The sequence below is a fragment of the Saimiri boliviensis genome, chromosome 15 (assembly GCF_048565385.1).
Source record: "Saimiri boliviensis isolate mSaiBol1 chromosome 15, mSaiBol1.pri, whole genome shotgun sequence".
NCBI lineage: Eukaryota > Metazoa > Chordata > Mammalia > Primates > Cebidae > Saimiri > Saimiri boliviensis.
In genome coordinates this window covers 29111921-29125664 of record NC_133463.1, presented here as the reverse complement: position 1 = coordinate 29125664, position 13744 = coordinate 29111921, and positions in this window count along the sequence as shown.

Here is a 13744-nt window from a genome sequence, read left to right as displayed (position 1 = left end):
GGCAGCATTGTATCACTTAACATCATCACAGGAAAAAGGGTGAGAACCATGCCATATATTTTAAGAGACCACATTCAAGTAATTTTTATTACAGCATATTACTATAATTTTCCATTTTACTTTTAGTTGTTAATTTCTTACTGCGCCTAATTTATAAATTAAACTTTAACACAGATATGTATAGGAAAAAAAAACAGTGAGTGATTCAGTACTATTTGTGCTTTCAGGCATTCACTGAGGGATTTGAATGTATCTCCCACAGTTAAGGGGAACTACTGCACTTAATTTGTTGTAACACAACACATTCTCTTTAGCTCTTCAGTTAAAACTTCAGTTTAGGATAAAATGCCATATCACCAGAAGTCAGCAAAACCTAGGAATCAGACCAGAAACAGGGACTCTTGCAAAAACTTTCCAGCTGCCAGTGGAGAAGAGCTCAAGAGATATTAATGTGTTACTCTGGCCAATACTCTTGGGAAAGGTGCTGGCTCTTTTACTTAGTTGTAGCTATGTGCTCTGCCCTACATATAACAAGGCCCAAATTCACCTGCCATTTTACCGCCCACAGAAAGAACCACTGGAAAGATGACTGCTTTAAGAGCTTATCTACTCTGAACTACATCACAGAACAAGACTGTCTCAACAACAACAACAACAACAACTAAGAAACAAACATAATTGTTCCCATGTAAAAATAACTCTAGGTCCACACTAGATCTGAAGAGTTCTCAATGCCATGAGACAGGACAGAAATATATTTAAAAATTATATTCCTGCTTTCTGTAGAAATAAAACTATTGAATTTAAGCTTTTGTAAGACAAGTCAAGAAAAAGCAAAAAATGCAAAAGTAAGGTCATTTCATCATCATGGGCTCATGATCACAAGATATTCACAACCTATACATATTGTTCAAAACTTGGTTCTGAATTTTGACATGAGTAAGTTGCAGTTTCATTTGAGGATGTCCAAGAGGTCAAACAAGACAATGTCATTTGCTATTTTCAGTCTTTTTTTTTTTTTTTTAGTGAACAGTAAACTTCTTCAGAGAAATGAATTGTCAAAACTTCATAGGCTAAAGGCTCATGAGTCATAATTCTAAAGGCATTTGTAAAATACGGTGGTGCATGCTTACATTCTGAACTTCTCAGCCTTAAACTCTCATATAGTAAATATTCACAGATAAAAACTGATTAAACAAAAGCCCCTTTTAATCTGGCATTATTTTTCCTTTTTTTTTTTTTTTTTTCAGACACAGTCTTGCTCTGCTGCCAGACTAGAGTGCAGTGGTGCAATTTTGGCTTACTGCAACCTCCACCTCCCAAGTTCAAGTGATTTCTACCTCTCAGCCTCCCGTACAGCTGGGGCTACAGGCACGCGCCACCACGCCCAGCTAATTTTTTATATTTTTAATAGAGATGGGGTTTCACCACGTTGGCCAGGATGGTCTCGTTCTCCTGACCTCATGATCCACCTGCCCTCATGATCCACCTGCCTCAGCCTCCCAAAGTGCTGGGATCACAGGTGTGAGCCACCACACCCAGCCTATTTTTCTTTTCCTTTTTTTTTTTTTTTTGAGACTGAGTTTCGCCCTTGTTACCCAGGCTGGAGTGCAATGGCGCGATCTCGGCTCACTGCAACCTCCGCCTCCTGGGCTCAGGCAATTCTCCTGCCTCAGCCTCCTGAGTAGCTGGGATTACAGGCACGTGCCACCATGCCCAGCTAATTTTTTGCACTTTTTAGTAGAGACGGGGTTTCACCATGTTGACCAGGATGGTCTCGATCTCTCGACCTCGTGATCCACCCGCCTCGGCCTCCCAAAGTGCTGGGATAACAGGCTTGAGCCACCGCGCCCGGCCCTTTTTTTTCTTTCTTCATTTATCGGCAACAGGAGAGTCTAATTAAATGTGGTAGAATGGTGTAAGGCAGGCCTCCCCAAACTGCGGCCCCCTGAGGCCATTTATCCGGCCCCCCGCCGCACTTCAGGAAGGGGCACCTCTTTCATTAGTGGTCAGCGAGAGGAGCACAGTATGTGGTGGCCCTCCAACAGTCTGAGGGACAGTGAACTGGCCCCCTGTGTAAAAAGTTTGGGCACACCTCGTGTAAGGGAATACAATGAAATGTGTAAAGTGAATTAAACCAGAGCTAATCATATCAATGTGGATACATCTGGAAAATGTAATAAAAGTACACAAAAGAAAGTGGCAGAAAGGTATGTAAAGTGTAGATATAGGACACAAATAAAAATTCTGCATGTTATTTCTGAGCATCACCAGATAGTTAAGGATTTCAGAAGGGTACTGAAATGGAAAACAGCGAATGATGTTGGTCGCCTCTATGCAATTATTATTATTATTATTATTAATTTTTAGACGGAGTTTTGCTCTTGTTACCTAGGCTGGAGTGCAATGGCCCGATCGCGGCTCACCACAACCTCCGCCTCCTGGGTTCAGGCAATTCTCCTGTCTCAGCCTCCTGAGTAGTTGGGATTACAGGCACGCACCACCATGCCCAGCTAACTTTTTGTATTTTTAGTAGAGACGGGGTTTCACTTTGTTGACCAGGATGGTCTCGATCTCTTGACCTTGTGATCCACCTGCCTCGGCCTCCCAAAGTACTGGGATTACAGGCTTGAGCCACCGCGCCCGGCCTCTGATTCTGTCATTTTTTTAAATTGCTGTCCAATGGCTCTTTTTCCAGATTTCTCTAAAGAGGGCTATTTCCTTGTTATTCAGATCTGTGTCCAAGAAATAGCACCAGCACCACCTGAGTACTCCTGAGAAGGGCAGAATCCCACACATGCTGAATGAGAACGTCCATTTTCCAGAAGCTCCTCAACAAATTCATGAAAATTTGGATATCCAGTTCTACACCTATGTGCTTCCACATTTGTTTACCTTAATTGCCCATCTGGAACTTCGCCTCAATTTCTTCCCCATTAAATTCCTGAATTTAATTCTGCATTATAAGCCATAATGTTTTTAATAAACTTTTAATCAGGCTATACCTTCTCTAACTTCCTCTCCATAAATCACATGACACTATTCAATTATGTCAATTTGGCCTATTTGATACTATCTGATGAAGTTGTAACATTTTCTATAAAACTAAATTCTGGCCATACATGGCTGACCACTTATGGTAACACTCATCGATGGTAGATAAAACACAGGTCTGTGTGGTGAGGTACCTCAATCCTTAATGCCTCTCCAATAGTGAGAATGACAGCAAGAGCAGGAAGATGTTACTCTCATTCTCTGACACATTTTGGTGCTGGAAGCTGACGTGACCTTCTTTCCTATGTCTATCCCCGTGCTCTTCTTCTACAAATCAATTTGACTTTACTACCCTCCTTTACATACACCTGCATGCTGTTTCTTCATTTATTCCATGTACACTCTGCCCTCCTCATTCTTTCTCTATTCATTTTCTCTTCCCTCTTTCCTGACTTTCCTCAGATCTTAGAGTATCTTAAAATGGGAACTAATAATTCAGCTCCTTTAGTGGTACTTTCTTTTTTTTTTTTTTGAGACAGAGTTTCGCTCTTGTTACCCAGGCTGGAGTGCAATGGCGCTATCTGGGCTCACCGCAACCTCCGCCTCCTGGGTTCAGGCAATTCTCCTGCCTCAGCCTCTTGAGTAGCTGGGATTACAGGCACGCGCCACCATGCCCAGCTAATGTTTTGTATTTTTAGTAGAGACGGGGGTTTCACCATGTTGACCAGGATGGTCTCGATCTCTTGACCTCGTGATCCACCCGCCTCGGCCTCCCAAAGTGCTGGGATTACAGGCTTGAGCCACCGCACCCGGCTCCATCAAATGACTTTTTAAATAAAACAGTATTCTTACCTTCTTTTACATTAACTATAGTGTGTTTTTGTTGTTGTTGTTTTGTTTATCCATTGGCAGGTCCAGGTAAAGGCTCTAACGCTTTCTACAGGGACACACTGCTGAGGTAATATCAAGCATGAGTTTCCATTTAAAAAATTATAATGAGTTGCATAAAGACTTTCTTATCAATTTTTTTTCTTTTTTGAAACAGTGTCTCACTCTATTACTGAGGGCTGGAATGTATGGCATGATTATGGCTCACTGCAATCTCAACCTCCCAACCTCAAGCAATCGTTCCACCTCAACTTCCTGAGTAGCTGAATCTACAGCTGCGTACCATCATGCTAGGCTACTTTTTTATTGTTATTTTTGTAGAGACAAGATCTGACTTTATTGCCCAGGCTGGTCTCAAACTCCTGGTGTTGTGGGGTGTTTGTTTGTTTGTTTGTTTGTTTGGAGACAGAGTCTTGCTCTGTCACCAGGCACCAGGCTGGAATGCAGTGGCATGATATCAGCTCACTGCAACCTCTGCCTCCCAGGTTCAAGCAATTCTCCAGCCTCAGCCTCCTGAGTAGCTGGGACTACAGGTGTATGCCACCACACCGAGCTTTTTTCTTTTTTTTTTTTTTTTTGTATTTTAGTAGACACGGGGTTTCACCATGTTGGCCAGGATGGTCTCAATCTCTTGACCTCATCATCCACCCACCTCTGCCTCCTGAAGTGCAGGGATTACAGGCGTGAGCCCCTGGGCCAGGCCCAAACTCCTGGTCTTAACTAATCCTTTCACTTCTGCCTCCCAGTGTTGACATAACCAATGTGCACCACCACACCAAGCACTAATCAATTTACTTAAATAAATCTCAGTTTACCCAAGCTTGGTGGCTCACTCTTAAAATCCCAGCCCTTTGCAAAACCAGGGTAGGTGGATTGCTTGAGCTTGGAGTTCAAGACGAGCTTGGGCAACATAATGAGAACCTATCTCTATAAAAAACAAACAAAACAAAACAAAAAAACAAAACAAAAAATGAGTTAGGCATTGTGGTGTGTACCTGTAGTCCCAGCTACTTGGGAGGCTGTTGTGGGAGGATTATTTGAGCCTGGGAGGTGGAGATGTAGTGAGCCAAGATCATGCCACTTCATTCAAGCCTAGGCAACAGAGCAAGACTCTGTCTCGCCTGAAATTTCAATTTAGTATTTTAAAACTAATTTGACTTAAAAAATAACAGAAGCATGTACTGAAAACCAAAGCATTCCAGTAGAGAATATTATCTACACTTTCTAGATCAGGCTCATCTTTATCTTTATATGTCCATTTACTTGCTTATCCAAGCATGGCAACCTGAAGGAAACATATTCACAGACAAAATATTAGCATGTGCATATTTTAGCCAGGAACTAGCTTCAAAGTACCTAACTCTACTTTGCAGTCTCCACCAAAAATAGGAAAACATTTAAAAAATACATATTGGTAGTCGATCACAGTGGCTCATGCCTGTATTCCCAGAACGTTGGGAGGCTGAGGCGGGCATATCATGAGGTGAAGAGATTGAGACCATCCTAGTCAATATGGTGAAACCCTGTCTCTACTAAAAAATACAAAAATTAGCTGGGTGTGGTGGCACACACCTGTAAACCCAGCGACTTGGGAGGCTGAGGCAGGAGAGTTACTTGAACCCGGGAGGCAGAGGTTGCAGTGAGCCTAGATTGTGCCACTGCACTCCAGCCTGGGTGAAAGAACAAGACTGCATCTCAAAAGCTTATGTATACACACACACATACGCATATATAAAATATATATAATACAGATATTACTTGGTGTAATACTCAGAATATTTATAAAATCTAAATATCCTCATAAATATTTCAGTGTCAAGATATTTATGATAGAAAACTTGGAAATATGTCATATTGAGCATCAATAGAGCACCATAGAAGATGCTTCATTTAGGTAAACAAAGACTTGCAAAAACCTACATATTTTTTGATAAAATCTTTACTGACAGAAAAAATGGTTGAATAGAATAATGTAGTAATAAAATTTACATGTTGTATTTAAATAAAAGCAAGCAAATATGTGATCAACTGAGTAACTATTTTTTTATTATACTTTAAGTTCTGGGGTATATGTGCAGAACATGTGGGTTTGTTACATAGGTATACACGTGCCATGGTGATTGGCTGCATACATCAGGCCAGGAGCAGTGGACTTTGGGAGGGCAAGGTGGATGGATCACTTGAGCCCAGGGGTTTCAAACCAGCCTGGGAAAAATGGTCAAACCTCATCTGTGCAAAAGACACATAAATTAGCTGGGCATGGTGGTGCATGCCTGTAATCCCAGATACTCAGAAGACTGAGATGGAAGGATCACATTACCCTGGAAGGTCAAGGCTGCAGTGAGCTGAAATTTGAAAGTGCACTACTGCACTTTAGCACAGGCAACAGAGTGAGACTCTGTCAAGAAAGAAAAGAAAAGAAGAAAAAGAAAGGAAGAGAAAGAAAAGAGAAAGAAAGAACGAACTTCAAAAGTGTAGCAAGCTTTCTTTAAAAGGAAAAAAAAAAGATTATTTAGGAAGCATCTAAAATGTGCCAGGATTCAATTTCACATTTGTTGTACATATTGTAATCATAAAAAATAATTATGATGGCTTTCTGCCATTTCCAGGGTGTTAAGAGCAAAATGATGACTAGATGTGATTCTTTGTTGTCTCCATTCAGAATTTCCTCCTCTTAGACTTTCACATGGCTGGATGTCTGTCCTCCTTTAGTTGGCAGCTTAAATACCATACTCAGAGAGGTCTCTGACCACAGATTTCCATTCCTCTCCCATTCCCATCCTAACTACACACTTCCTTGATAACTTGTAACATTTTCTATTTTCTTCATAGCATTAATAGTGAGAAGTATTTGCTCTTTCTTTTTCTGTTCCTACTACTATAGCGTAAGATCTCATCTTGTATATTCAGTGTCTCAGTGACTAGCTCAGTTTGTGATCTCTAACCAAAATAAATGCTAGGTCCAAACACTTAAAATTTCATCAGAAAGCCTCATGTGCCAAACTGCCATGTTCCTGCAGGACATCTTCAGTCGTAGTAGCCTGCTGAAACTGAGCACACCCCTACCCCAAATTTAAAATCTCCATGCCATTTCCTTCTTTCTCATTGTTTTCTTGATGCTATTGCCATTTTATCATCCTTCAGGTTTAAAAATTTTTCTTCGAGTTTTCCTAACTCACTGAATACTGCTGTGATCATTTTGTTTCACATGTATAAACATATTTTCCAGTTTACAAATGTTTTTACATTTCCCACTACTTTTGTTCATTACACATACCTGAGAGGTACCATTAGTACCATTTTTATAAACGAGGTCAATGACAACCAAATAAAGAATTTTTCCCAAGGTCCCATACCTAGTAAGTAGCAGACCCAGGATGCTAACATGTCTTTTGACTTCTATTGATGCTGATAAAACTACGCACCAGCTGCTTCTAGTGAAAAGTCACGTCCCTCCTGTTTCTCTCCACAGTCATACATTAGAATACATCATTATTATTTTATACTTCTGCGGCTATGAGTGGCTGCCACAAAAGTACTCAGTGTGTCCCTTTTTGAAGATGACTTCCACTTACTACAACACTCACCTACATTGTTGTTATTACAGGCCCACATAGTTACTACTCTCCATGTTTTTTTCTTAACCAAAAATGTTCACTGTAGATCTATATTGGACAATCAAAATATATAAACATACTAAAATCGCAGCATTATCTTTTCAAGTTCCAATTTCAATAAAAACTGCAATTGAAACTGTTTCTCTCTAACCCTCCTTATGATTTTGCACATCCAGATATACCACAGAATGATAAATTTGGCCACAACTTAACCTGAAATAATTCTTTAGATTTTAGATCAACTTATTTTCAGAACAGACAGTGATTTTTTGCACATTCTAAACTTTATTTTTCTGGCACTGTACTACACTTGCTGCTGCTGCTACTGCTGCTTTTTTTAAATTTTTTTTATTTTGAGACGGAGTTTCACTCTTGTTACCCAGGCTGGAGTGCAATGGCGCGATCTCGGCTCACCGCAACCTCCGCCTCCTGGGTTCAGGCAATTCTCCTGCCTCAGCCTCCTGAGTAGCTGGGATTACAGGCACGCGCCACCATGCCCAGCTAATTTTTTGTATTTTTAGTAGAGACGGGGTTTCACCATGTTGACCAGGATGGTCTGGATCTCTTGACCTCGTGATCCACCCGCCTCGGCCTCCTAAAGTGCGGGGATTATAGGTGTGAGCCACCGCACCCGGCCCTAATTACCTATTTCTAATTTATTTCCTTTTTATTTATGGCATAGTTTCTCAAAATAACACACCAAAACTTATACATCCTGAAACATTAAAAAATAATACAAATATAAGCAATATTTTTTAACTGCAGTATTTAATCAATAGATACATTATGTATATTACTTATAACATTCCATTACATAAAAATTTATTTGTCTATTTATTCAGATTAAACAACTAACTATTAAGGCTCAATGTGGCAACTCATGCCTGTAACCCCAGCACTTTGAGAGGCTGAGGCGGGCATATCATGTTAAGTCCAACAGTTAAAGGCCAGCCTGGGCAACAAGGCAAAACCCCATTTCTACAAAAAATACAAAACAGCCATGCATGGTGACAAAGCCCTACAGTCCCAGCTACTTGGATGGCTGAGGTGGGAGGATCACCTGAGGCCACCAAGTGGAGACTGCAGTGAGCCAAGATCCCACCACTGCACTCCAGCCTGGGTGACAGAGTGAAACCCCATCTCGAAAAAGCAACAATTACAATGTTTCTTACATGGAAGACTGTATGCCAGGTACTCCAGGATACACACAAATATGTCTATGACCTCCAGTAGCTCATAGTATGCTACTATCAACTTCAAATGATTATTTAAACAACTAAGTATAAAAATTTCTGAAATTTTCAATTTCCAAATGTAATATAAAGACTTTGGATATTTTAAATAAACTACAATGACAAAAGTATGGTGTTAAAGTCTTACCATATTGGTATTAAGAGTCTGCTTATATAACTGGTTATTTGTGGTAAAATACATGTTATTCATTAGATGAAATGTTTTACATATACACTTTATGGACAACTTATAAAGCACACAAAAATCTATTTGTAATACAAATTTTGATAACATAAATTGAAATTTCTACAATTTATATTTTTAAAGCAGATACAATCTGGTTATGTTGCCCAGGCTGTTCTCAAACTTCTGGGCTCAAGCAATTCTCCTGTCTCAAACCCCCAAGTAGCTGGGACTATAGGTGTATACCACCATACCCAGCTAGTTTTCTACAAATTTTAATATTGTTTTAGTCTCGCTACAGAACTAATAAGTAGAAAAAAAAAATCTCTCCTAAAAACTGTGATACCAAAATAATAAGTGTCCAAAAAAAGCTATATGCTATGTGCTGTACAGTTTTGCCAATAAAAGGTACCAGGGAGATTCCATGATAACTATAAGTAATTTGATTCACTGAAGATTTATACAGGCATAAATATTATGAAAATAACACTAGTATGATTTAAAAGCCAACATTAATATTTATCCATATAAACCTTAACCAAATTTTATATTTCCTTTATTGGGGAAAGCATTTTCTAATGTGATTCTCCTGTCACTATGTATTTTCCAGTTCATTTTCTTTCAGCCCTCACCCCGTCACAGTACTTAATCTTTTGTTAGTTAACAAGGTTAAACAAATTTTTTTAATCAACTAGCCATGTCTATGCTTTTCTCTGACCAACTTTGTATTACCAACATAAAAAAAAGATAAACCGTTGCTAAATTTTAAAAATAAGTATCATGCAAAACTTGACTGAGAAAATTAATTTTACAAGAGGCCACTTTACCTTGGTGGTTAACAGTCAGGTTGCCATCATCTGGCTTAGAGCATGGATCAACACACAGTTCGTGGAAAATGCTTTAGAGCAAAAATATACAATGAAAATGAGCAAGCTGATTTCTTTACAAATTTTTTTTTTTTTTTTTTTTTTTTTGAGACGGAGTTTCGCCCTTGTTACCCAGGCTGGAGTGCAATGGCGCGATCTCGGCTCACCGCAACCTCTGCCTCCTGGGCTCAGGCAATTCTCCTGCCTCAGCCTCCTGTTCTTTACAAATTTTTAACTGCCCGTTCATATTCAGCTTCTCCCTCCAAAAAGGAAAAACACAATCTGGGAAAAGGTCAGCTATCTGTACATTAAATAATGTTTTTTGATATAATTAAGATATGGCTCTGTTCTACAAATAGATTTCGGTTACCTATTTCTGCCTCTACCTGTCTAAATATATACAATATTCACTGAAAACTGACCTTGAGCTGCGTAACAAATAGTGACAGCTAATATATACCAGAGCCTGATGATAATTTACCCTGACAAATTATCTATCCTGAAGTTGTACTTAAAATTCGACTAATAAATGACATAACTTTTGTTACCTAAGCTGGAAGAAACCTGATGACCTAAAAACAAGGTAGAAAGATCCACTGTTTCTTGTCCATTATCTATCTCTGGTTAAAAGACTAGTCTGTGTCACTTCAAATTGGCAGTCTGGATTCCTCAGCATAGAAACCATTTAAGAAGGTCCCATTGCTTTCCTTTGTCCCAAAACAGTACAGGGAATCACCTGCAATATTTAAAATATGTGAATGCTAAGTGCACAAAAGTCTAATAATGAAGGTGCATTTTCTCTTTGAGAATACTCTTCCCAGAAAGATTAACACATTAAAAATAATAAAAATTCAATTATACTCACTCTGTATGTCCTTCCTTTTTCAGGTCCACATTAACTAGGAAGCCCTTAAATCTTTCACAGGTAGGGCTAGGTGCAGTGGCTCATGCCTAAAATCCCAGCTTTTTGGGAGGCGGAGGTGAGCAGATCACTTGAAGTCAGGAGCTCAAAACCAGCCCGGCCAACATGGTGAAACCCTGTCTTCACTAAAAATGCAAAGATTAACCAGGTGTGGTGGTAAACACCTGTAATTTCAGCTACAAGGGAGGCTAAGGCGGGAAAATTGCTTGAACCCTGGAGGTAGAGGTTGTGGTGAGCTGAGATCGTGCTACTGCACTCCAGTCTGGGTGATAGTGAGACTCCCTCTCAAAAACCTTCATAGGCACTCAGAAGAGAGACTGCTGGAAAAACAGAGTCCTGGTAGTTGTACCTCTATTTCCCTAAGTACTATCTAAATATCTTTCTTCCTATGGGCTTCCAGATTCCACTTGTGCAGGGCTCCATGGCAGTCTCCAATATTCAAATCTTCAATCTATGAAAACACAGATTCCTGAAAGGATGGCCTCAAATGACCGGGAATAGCTGTCTACATCCCTGCTCCTGAATAACAAGCTAACTGGAGTCTCCATCAACTGCCCCCAGCATAGACATACCTCCAGTTACCCAACTGAACTTCATGAATTATTGGCCAGTCAATCATGCCCCTTACCCAGCCTACATGAACATTGGAAGGCTATCAGTGAATTATGAAAAGAAGCAGAGGTGAGGAGGCACCTGCCCTGGGCTACAGGTCTACGTAGTTCAGCAATCTTCAGCCTCTAGTACTCAAGACGCTCTAAGCCACCTCTCTCTAAGTCAGAAAGGAAGCACATGATACCACATTTCTGTCTGCTGTAGAGACTCTTTCCAGTGTCTCAAAATGTTTTAGCATCTTTCAGTAAAAATCTTCAAGTTTGTCAGTTATTGATCAAAAAAAAAAGCAGCAACCTGTTTAAAGCTCCCTTGAAACCTCTATTTTAATGTGCCTTTGCAAATTCCCAACATCTTGTGTTCTCATCTTTGTAATTTATCTTTATTAAACTTGTCATAAACTCCAATATTCTGATCTCTCACCGAAGAATCTGTATTCCTATCCAATCCAGTGTTGTTTCTCTTCAAACTTGGCCTTCCCCTGCTCATTCCATTCTTAGCCACTTCCATTGGGTTCACCAGTTAATTTCATTCTCATTCTATTGGGTGCACCAGACTCACTCCTTTGTATCATCATCATCATCAACATCATCATCATTATCTGAGACAGAGTCTCACTCTGTCACCAGGCTAGAGTGCAATGGCGTGATCTCGGCTCACTGCAACCTCTACCTCTGGGGTTCAAGCAATTCTCCTGCCTCAGCCTCCCAAGTAGGTGGGACTACAGGCACCTGCCACCATGCCCAGCTAATTCGTTTTGTATTTTTAGTAGACTGATTTTCACCATTTTGGCCAGGATGGTCTGGATTTCTTGACCCCATAATCTGCCTGCCTCAGCCTCCCAAAGTGCTGGGATTACAGGTGTGAGCCACCACGGTGTGGCTATAATCCCAGCTATTTGGGAGGCTGAGGCAGAAGAATGGCTAGAACCCAGGCAGCAGAGGTTGCAGTGAGCCAAGACTGCGCCACTGCACTCAAGCCTGGGCAAGAGAGCAAGACTGTGTCAACAACAACAAAAAACGCCCATAAAATAAAAAAGGAAGGGTGAATACTGGGCTTTAAAATGAGTTTAAATCTCATTTCTGCCACTTCCTATGTCCAAAAAGAAAACTATCCTAATTATTTGAGTTTCAGGTTCTCTATCTAGAGAAACACTTGATGAGAATGTTTAACACACGTTGAAGTACTAGCAGTTATTTTAATTAGTCCTATGATTCCTTAAAATTCTGAAAGTTTTGATTGTCTATAGGAGAACTGGGGATACACAGCCAGCAGAATTTGAAAAAATAACAGAACAAAAGAAACACCAAAAGCAGAGAAGAACACTTTAAAACATCAAGAGAACCTGGTCAACAGGTGAAACCCCGTCTCTACTAAAAATACAAAAAATTAGCTGGGCATGGTGGCGCGTGCTTATAATCCCAGCTACTCGGGAGGCTGAGGCAGGAGAATTGCCTGAACCCAGGAGGCGGAGGTTGCGGTGAGCCGAGATCGCGCCATTGCACTCCAGCCTGGGTAACAAGAGTGAAACTCCGTCTCAAAAAAAAAAACAACAAAAAACAAAAAACAAAGAAACAAACAAACAAAAAACATCAAGAGAAGGTTATGGAAATGTCATTGAAAAGGAAAAAAAAAGACTAAAAAAAAGTATTGTGGAAGTAGGCAGAAATACTAGCCTAAAGGGAAAACCAATCTGAGAAGTGAAATAATTTCTCTCTAAGACTTGTCTAATCTTGGTTTTGTAAAATTACAAGCCTAAGGCCAAACCTTTCCACTGCCCTAAAGCCTTTGATGGTAAAGATAAGATATTGGTTACCACTGCCCTAAAGCCTTTGATGGTAAAGATAAGATATTGTCAAATTTATTAGGACAGACTCTTAGACCAACCTCATTTCTAACAATATCCTTAAATGAGGGTTAACATATAACTAGATTAGACTGTATCCATTAATCTGATTCTAACATATATCTTGATCCAATTGCTACACAGATCTTTATCCATCTATGCTGAGGAGCAAAAGAAAGATTTGGAAGCCAGGCAGGCTGATGGTTAACTGTGAGTCAGCTACTTTGTTAACTATGGGGTTGTGAGCCAATTAATCAACCTCTCTAAACCACAGTTGCCTATTTAGTAAACAGTAGGTTATAACAACACAGATGTCTTGATGTCTTTATGAGATAAATGCATAACATATAATAGGGTGGTTAGCCCAGAATACAACACTCAACCGATATTAGTTTCTTCCATCTGTATTTCCTTAGTTAACAGAATTTTTTACATCTGTAAAATCCTACCTGACTGCAGATTCATCAGAATTCCCAGAATGTATTAAAGGAAAAGGTAAAGTGCATTGTAAATCAATAATAAATATATAGAATATTAAAAACATAAGAACGCACAGTCATGCATGCCTTTAATCTCAACTACTTGG